General features: G+C 47.7%; 1 non-coding gene across 1 annotated transcript; it reads left to right on the plus strand.

Moving 5' to 3' along the window:
* The first annotated feature begins 614 nt into the window (after nt 1-614).
* Nucleotides 615-744, plus strand: LOC140701015 (small nucleolar RNA SNORA18). The gene has a single exon (XR_012079788.1). It is a non-coding gene; the product is annotated as a small nucleolar RNA SNORA18 (small nucleolar RNA).
* The last annotated feature ends 6,371 nt before the right edge of the window (nt 745-7,115 follow it).

The following is a 7,115-nucleotide window of genomic DNA, read 5'->3' on the forward strand; positions in this document are numbered from 1 at the left end:
AATGTGATAGTATTTGGACCTTTGGGGAAGTAATTAGTATTAAATGAGGTCCTAAACGTAAGGCCCTAATCTGATGGAACTGGGATCCTTCTAAGAGGATGAGGAGACATTAGAGCTTGTGTGCTCGCTCTCTCTCTGTCTCTCTCTCTCTGTCTCTGTCTCTCTCCCCACAAGCACAGACTGAGGAAAGGCCACGGGAAACCAAATTCTTCCAGAACTTTAACCTGGACTTCTAGCATCCAGAAGTATGAGAAAATAAATTTCTTGTTTAAGCCACCCAGTCAACATTATTTTATTAGGACCGTTAGAGGTAAGGTACCCATAATAAGCAGAAAAATGAATCAACAGAAACAGAACTAAAAACAAATGTATGGTTACCGGTAGTGGGAAGGAATAAATTGGGACTTCAAGATTTGCAGATACTACTAGACATAAAAGAGATAAAAAGCAAGTTTATACTGTGCAGCAGAGGGAACTATATTCAATGACTTGTAGTGGCCTATAATGAAAGAGAACATGAATATGAATCTATGTGGGTATACAGATGAATGACCTATTCCGCTGCACACCAGACATTAGTGCAACATTGTAAACTGACTATACTTCAAGTTTCTAAAAAGGAACACTCGATGGGGCTTTTTGTGTAGACCTACACCGTTGGAAATGCCTCATAGGGTAACTATGTGGTTTCCTTTCCTCACAGAACTACGTCTTAGATCTGTGGGAAAGAACTACAAGGCAGAGCTGCTAAATAAACTATGAGAAACCTAACAAGCTCTTTCATCTTAGGTGCTGGCATATCCCAACAATCAGTACTGCTCCAGGGTGTGATAAGCTTAGGAGTAAACATGATTTGAACTTAATGCATGTTCAGAGACTGTCTAAAATTCAGAACCAGGCAGATCTATCTTCCCTGACCCCAAATACGTTAATAGTCCTAAAGTAAACTGGTTGAGGAAACTGGATCCCAAAGATTACAGGTGAGGAGTTTTTGAAGTGTGTCCATGTTCCACTGGAGATGAAAGAAGCCCAATTTTTAAAAGAATTATGAACTGACTGACGTGACAACTGCTGACTGAGCAAAACTTCTTTTTTAAAGGGCTTTCCTGAAGATTACAACTCAAACATTGGAGGAGCAAAGGTGATGGGGTGATGGGCAGTGGAAGGAATCAGAACATGTGAAATTCTTAAAAAATGTATTGACTTAAGTAATTCTGCCTATGTTACACAATACTTTACACTTAAAGAAAAGAAACTGAACTACAAATAGCATGTATGGCTTTACACTAAAAAATTATTCAAAAGGGACACTAAACAGCTATTATAACCATATTCCATATGTTACTGATAGAAACCAAAGAAAGAACCACCTAAAAGGAGCAGAAGGAAAAATATTAACCATGCTAAGTAAACACACAGAACATATAAGAAAAATTCAAAGCAAACTTCTGGAGGTGAAAAATACAGTATCTAAGATGAAAAATGCACAGGATGGTACTAGCAGCAGATTAGAAACTGCAGGAAAAAATACTGATAAATTTGATGGCATAATAGAAACTACCCAAAAGGAAGTGCAAAGAAAGAAAACTGAGTAACAGCACAACAGTGAGCTGTGTGATAACCCCAAGCAGACTAACACACGTAGAACTCGAGTACCTGGAGAAAGTAGGGGTAATAAATGAAATGTTTGAAGAAATAATGGCCTCAGTGCCATACTGCCCAAGGCAACATACAGATGCAATACAGTCCCCATCAAATTACCGACGACACTCTTCACAGAGCTGGAATAAACGTTAAACTTTGTATGGAAACACAAAAGACCCCAAATAGTCAAAACAATCTTGAAAAAGAAGAACAGAATTGGGGGAATCATGCTCCCTGACTTCAGACTATACTACAAAGCTACAGCAATCAACAGTATGGCACTGGCACAAAAACAGACACATAGATCAATGAAACAGGATAAAAAGTCCAGAAATAAACCCGCCTATTTAGTCAATTAATCTATGACAAAGCAGGCAAGAATATACAATGGAGAAAAGACAGTCTTTTCTATAAGTGGTGCTGGGAAAACTGGACAGCTACCTGTGAAAGACTGAAATTAGAACATTCTCTTCCACCATGTACAAAAATAAACTCAAAATGGATAAAAGACCTCAAAGTAACACCAGATACTGTAAAACTCCTAGAGCAAAAAATAGGCACAACACTCGCAGACATACATTACAGAAAGACATTTTCTGAATCAGCTCCTGGAGTATTGGAAATAAAAGCAAAAACAAACAGATGGGATCTAATTAAGCTTCAAGGCTTTTGCACAACTAAGGACACCATCAACAAAACGAAAAGACAACCTACAAAATGGGAGAAACTCTTTGCAAATGTGACTGAGACTAATTTCCAAACTATACAAATAGCTCATACATCTTAATATCAAAGAAACAAGCAACCCAATCCAAAAATGGGCAGAAGACCTAAACAAGCAATTCTCCAATGAAGACATACAAATAGCCAACAGACACATGAAAAAATGCTCAGCATCGCTAATTCTCAGAGAAATGCAGATCAAAACTACAACGTGATATCACTTTACACCAGCCAGAATAGCCACCATTGAGAAGTCTACAGATGACAGATGCTGCAGAGGGTGTGGAGAAAAGGGAACCCTTCCACACTGTTGGTGGAGTCTAGACTGGTGCAGCCACTATGGAGGACAGTACAGAGGTTCCTTAAAAAAATGAAAATAGACCTACCATGGGATCCAGCAATCCCACTGCTGGACATGTATCTGGAAAAAATAAAATTCAAAAAGACACATGCACCCCAGTGCTCACAGCAGCAATATTTACGATAGCCAAGATACGGAAACACCCCAAATGTCCACTGACAGATGACTGGATAAAGAAGATCTGGTACGTATATACAATGGAACACTACTCAGCCACACAAAAAGAAAATAATGCCATCTGCAGCCAGACGGACGGACCTGAAAACTGTCATTCTAAGTGAAGTGGGCCGGAAAGGGAAAGAAAAATGCCATACAACATCATTTATATGAGGAATCTAAAAAATATCAATAATAATAAGGCCACCAATGTACTAATTATCATTTTGACTTCTTGAATATGTGTAAGCACATCTGACTGTCCTTTATGACTGGATTACCATATTCTGTTGATTCTTATTTTGTAGTTGGCTTTATTCCTTTAATAACTATGTAAGTTTAAAAACCTAATCTCTTCTCAGAATCAGTAAGTAGTCCATATATGTAAACTAAAAAAAAGTACAGTATACTGTATCTATGTATCTACATACAATATAATCTGTATGTGCAGTCGAACTGTAGTAACTCTACCTAATAAAACTGGAAAAGGAGGGAAGAAAAAACAAACCAGACATACGGATCAATGAAACAGAATAGAGAGCCCAGACATAAACCCACAAACATTCAGTCAATTCATCTTCGACAAAGAAGGCAAGAACATACAGTGGAGTAAAGACAGTCTCTTCAGCAAAGCATGCAGGGAAAACTGGACAGCTGCATGTAAATCAATGAAGTCAGAATACTCCCTCATACCCTGCACAGAAACGAATTCAAAATGGCTTCAAGACTTAAACATAAGACAAGACACTATACACCTCTTCGGCGAAAACTTAATCTTACATACATCTCAGCAGTTCTGTCCTAGGGCAGTCTACTCCAGCAATAGAAATAAAAGCACAAATAAACAAACAAATGGGACCAAGCTGAATTTATCAGCTTTTGCACAGCAAAGAAAACCATAAGCAAAACAGAAGGACAACCTACGAGATGGGAGAAAACATTTGCAAAAGATGAGACTGACAAGGGGTTAATTTCCAGAATACAGAAACAGCTCATACAACTGAATAACCAAAAAACAACTCAATCCAAAAATGGACAGAAAATCTAAACCAGCATTTCTCCAATGAAGACATACAAATGGCCACCAAGCACATGAAAAAAGGCTCAATGTTGCTAATTATCAAAGAAATACAAGTCAAAACTACAATGAGGTATCATGTCACACCAGTCAGAAAGGCCTTCATTCCAAAGTCCACAAAGGATAAATGCTGGAGAGGCTGCGGAGAAAAGGAAACCCTCCTACACTGTTGGTGGAAATGGAGCTTTGTGCAGCCACTGTGGAAAACAGGAGGGAGATTCCTCAAAAGACTAAAAAGACACTTGTCAAAAGCTTTTGATCTTAGGGGCAGGCTAACAAGCTCCCAAAGGCCCAGGCCGCGCCCGGTATTACGCCCCAGCTCGCACAGGGTCTGGGGCGGCCTCCGCTCCCAGGACAGGTCCACCTACGCAGGAAGGCCACGGCCTGAGGGCCAGTTCAGCGCCCTCCCATCTCCCAGGGCTGCTCCGACTTTCCCAAACCCCTCTGTCAGTGGCGGCCAAGAAAGACGTGGGGTTCAGTGACTGCTGAACAACTGGGGCGGCAGGCCTGGGACCTGCCTTAGGGCCCTAACGGGACGCGCGGCCTGGGCCTCACCCACGCACCCCTCCCTGTGCGCCTCCCCAGCTGCACAGTCCAGGCCTCACCTGCCGACTCCTCGACCTGCTCGCCCTGACCAGCGCCCCCTTACCTGCTTGGCGACAGCAGCAGAAGCGACAGCAAGAGGCCGGTGGCCCAGGCCCCAGGTGCACTCCTCCTTCGGGAGCCGGTTCAGGAGCACCGGGCTCCCGCCCGCGTCCGCACGCTCTGGGCGCGCTCCCGCGTCCGCGCACATGCGCGTTGGTGCGCTCCCCTCCCCCTCCCGCCCTCCGCGTGGACACTAGTCTTGGGCTCCTGCAGTAGGGTCCCTGCGACTGAGGCCTGGCGGTGGGGCGGTGGGGCAGTGGGGCAATGGGGCGGGCCCACCTCGCGGACAGGGCCAGCCAGGCCCCCAACCCCAACGCCCCCACCCTGCCACTCACAGGGTCCCGGCACCCAAGTAGAATCACCACAGGTTCAGGCCAGGCCACACACCCCAAGGCCCACCCCCCAAGGCCCACACCCCCCGCTCCCCACCCCCGGCCAGGCCTGGTCCCCAATTGATTGCACAAAGACAAGGCTCCTTCTCCTCACACCGAAGTCCCCGCCCCCAGACTGTGCCCCACTAGGTCCTAAGCTACAGCCCCCACAAATCAAGCTGGCCTCTCATGCCTCACCCCAGGTCCCCCACCTTACAAAGGTAGTCCCCTCACCCTTCACCCCAGGATTACCCCCATCCCTCAGCCGGGTCCCCCCGCTCCAAGCGGCCCTCAACTGGGTCACTTCCACTCCTAGTGACCCCCTCACCCCTCAGCCTGTCCCCCTTCACCGCGGGATCCCCAACAACTGTAGTGCACCCCTAACCCAGCTGACCCCCTCACCCCTCACCTTTCACCTAACGGGGGCGGGGCCGTCCGGTCTCTGATCCCCAGGGCGTCAACCGCCAGACAGGGATCCCAGGCAGCTTGTAGGCACACAGCCTCGTGTCCCAGGCTCCCGGGCCTGGGCGGGTGGGGCCTGGAGGCCGTTCCAAATCCTGCCTGGGCGCCCTGCCCCACTCCCGTCCCCTCTAACCCCCACGTCCAGTATCTCGTCGGGAGCCCATGGGTCAGGGTGGTCCTGGACTGCACACCGCTCGCCAGTGGGCTCTGGGTGGTTGATGGTGCTGCCGGGTGGGAGGGTGCAGCCCAACCCTGGGATGCACAGCAGGAAGCAGCAATGACGGCAGCGGGCAAAGGAGGCTGCCCTGGGAGAGCCAGTCGACCTGCTACCATCTCCCCCGCTGCCTGGCATGGAGCAGCCTCTGCTACCCCAGCCTCCTGGAAAGAATTCCTCCCTGTCAGCCTGCTCCTGGGAGGCAGGGGCGGTGCGGTCAGGGAGGCGAAGAGGCAGCGGCGGTGGCCATAGGGGCAGATCCGACGGCTGGACTGGGGCTGCCCCACCCTACAGCAGGGATTCGCTTCCATTTCCTGCTGTCCCTACTCACACTTCAAGAAGCCCGCCTCCCAGGAGCAGATTGACCCCTACCCTGCATCCCAGGAACCTGGGGCAGTAGAGGGCATCACCAGGCCAGGCTGCAGGAGAGGTGGGAGTAAGTCCAGCAAGAGCATCTGGGGCAAGGCCTTCTTTCCTCACAACTGCTGGGCCACCACCAATGACTCGACCGCTGACTGCACCCCGCAGGCCTCCCAGGAGCAAGCTAACCACTAAATGTGTGTCCCTCTAATGGGAAGGGAAGAAGATGCCCCAGTCCAGCCAGGGCTAAGGGGACATGGGAACAAATCCAGGGGCTCACACCTGGCAGTCCCCCTTCCACCTCGGCAGCCACCACTCCCTGGCCAAACTGCAAAAGGATCCCGAGATCGCTGACCTGGGGATGTGCCTCCATTCAACCTGGGGAAGCAGACACCACCCCCAGGGCAGGGCACAAGGAGTTGGGAGCAAATTCACAGGCTCACACAGGGTATCTCCCTTATCCCGCTTCCACAGCTGCCACAACTGCCTACACCCCAGCTCCCTCACTGGACCAGCCAGGGCTCCAGGGAGCAGTCAGACCTAAAGATGAACCTGGGGCAGCAGAGGCCGCCCCCAGGTCAAACTGCAGGTGAGATGTGAGCAAATGACTGGCTGGCAAGGGGTAGCCCCCCTCCTCCCGCCACCGCTACTGCGGCTGCCACCCTGACCACACTGAGCCCTTGGTCTTACCAAAGTCAAATTGAGGGAAAATATCTTAACATAATAAAAACTATTTATACATCCCTACAGCCACCAAAATAACCTACAATGAAAAGCTGAAAGCCTGTCTGCTAACATCTGCAACAACACAAGGCTGCCCACTCTCACCACTTCTATGCATTCAATATACTTTGTAAGTCCTAGTAGAGCAATTAGACAAGAAAAAGATATAAAAGACATCTAAGTTGGAAGACAAGAGGTAAAACTGTCACTATATGTGCATGACATAATACTATATATGGAAAATCCTAGAGGGGCCACACAAAAATGACTAGAGCTAATAAAAGGATGCAGCAACATAGCAGAATACAACATCAACATTCAGAAATCTGTGGCTTTTTGATAAATGAAAGTAATAATCCCTTTTAAAATTGCATCCAA

Source organism: Vicugna pacos, chromosome 13 (genome assembly GCF_048564905.1).
Source record: "Vicugna pacos chromosome 13, VicPac4, whole genome shotgun sequence".
Classification (NCBI taxonomy): domain Eukaryota; kingdom Metazoa; phylum Chordata; class Mammalia; order Artiodactyla; family Camelidae; genus Vicugna; species Vicugna pacos.